This window comes from Galeopterus variegatus, unplaced genomic scaffold (assembly GCF_000696425.1).
Source record: "Galeopterus variegatus unplaced genomic scaffold, G_variegatus-3.0.2 Scaffold14116, whole genome shotgun sequence".
Classification (NCBI taxonomy): Eukaryota; Metazoa; Chordata; class Mammalia; order Dermoptera; family Cynocephalidae; genus Galeopterus; species Galeopterus variegatus.
In genome coordinates, this window is record NW_007740227.1 from 20268 (window position 1) to 21534 (window position 1267).

General features: G+C 42.0%; 1 long non-coding RNA gene across 1 annotated transcript in view; it reads left to right on the plus strand.

The window, feature by feature from the left end:
• The window catches only part of LOC103581856, a 13420-nt gene extending 12159 nt beyond the window's left edge, over positions 1 to 1261 (plus strand). Inside the window, exon 3 of the long non-coding RNA XR_549696.1 lies at positions 998 to 1261. This is a non-coding gene — a long non-coding RNA (uncharacterized LOC103581856). The remainder of the gene's footprint in view (positions 1 to 997) is intronic.
• The last annotated feature ends 6 nt before the right edge of the window (positions 1262 to 1267 follow it).

A 1267-nucleotide genomic window follows, 5' to 3' on the forward strand; every position in this document is an offset into this window, starting at 1 on the left:
TACGTGTGTTTGCACTGTTTTACACCGAAAACTGCATCCTTTAGATTTTGGTTTGTACCAAGTTCTTTTTCATTTAATAGTATATATTGCAGGTATTTTGTTAACAGTAACTAAGGAGTGTCTTTTTTAAAACAGAAAACAACTATTAAGTAGTCTCATTACATAAATATACGATTATTAGTTTGCTTTCTTTCCTGTTGATGGATATTTAGGTTATTTCTAATATTTTGCCCTTATTCAATGCTACAATAAGTAATTTTGTATATGCACCGCTTCATGAGCACTAATCTCTTAGCTGAGCTCTTTTCTCTTGCTCTTCTCTTCCTCCAATCCATTCTCTAACAATCAAAGTGATATTTTAAAAACATAATTCAGATTATGTCATGTTTATGCTTCAGATCCTCCAGTGACTTCCCATCATATTCAAAATAAAAACCCCACACTCCATGCCAGGCTACCACAGCTCCAAGGGCCCAGCTCTGCCAGTCTTCCTCCTCGCCCCTCCCTGTGTCACCGCACTCCGGCCTTCTTTGTGTTTCTCAGACATGCCGAGCTTATTCTATAGTGTGGGGCGATGCACTAGCCACCTAGAATATTCTCTCCTTGATTTTCATATTGCTGACTCCCTGTCATTGAGGTTTTGTTTTAAATGCAGTGGTGTGCTGGTAAAGGTTTAACAGCCAGCTCTCTGGGAAAAGGAAGCCAAGAGTTGTAGTGTTTGCCAATTTGTGTTAATACCCCGCCATGGCCTATTTAAAGTTACCAGTGGGATGTCAGAGCAGCTCACAAACTTGTGGACATTTTAACAAGCCATTCTTTTGAGCTGGTATCCGGCTCTGGTCCAGCAGTGCTCTAAATGTTGCTTCTCTTGAATAGCCAATCTAAAGTAAGTCTCTACAGTCACTGTGAAACCTTTTGAATTAGTCGGTTTCTGTTGCTTGTAACAGAATACCTGAAACTGGATAGTTTACAAGGAAACAAAATCTATTTCTTACAGTTCAGAGGCTGGGAACTCCAAGGCCCAGGGAAGGCGTCTGGTGGTGACTCTTCACAGCAATGTTGGGGTAGCACAGCAGGAGAGAAAGTGGTATGGGCGAGAGTGAGCTAGCCTTCTCCCTCGCTCCCTCATCCAGCCGTCAGTACCATGCCCGTGACAACCCATTAAACCACCAAACCCTTACTTCATGAATGGATCAGTCCATTCACAGGGCACAGTTCTCAAGATCCAGTCATCTCTCAAAGTCCCCACCTTTCAAATTCCATAACT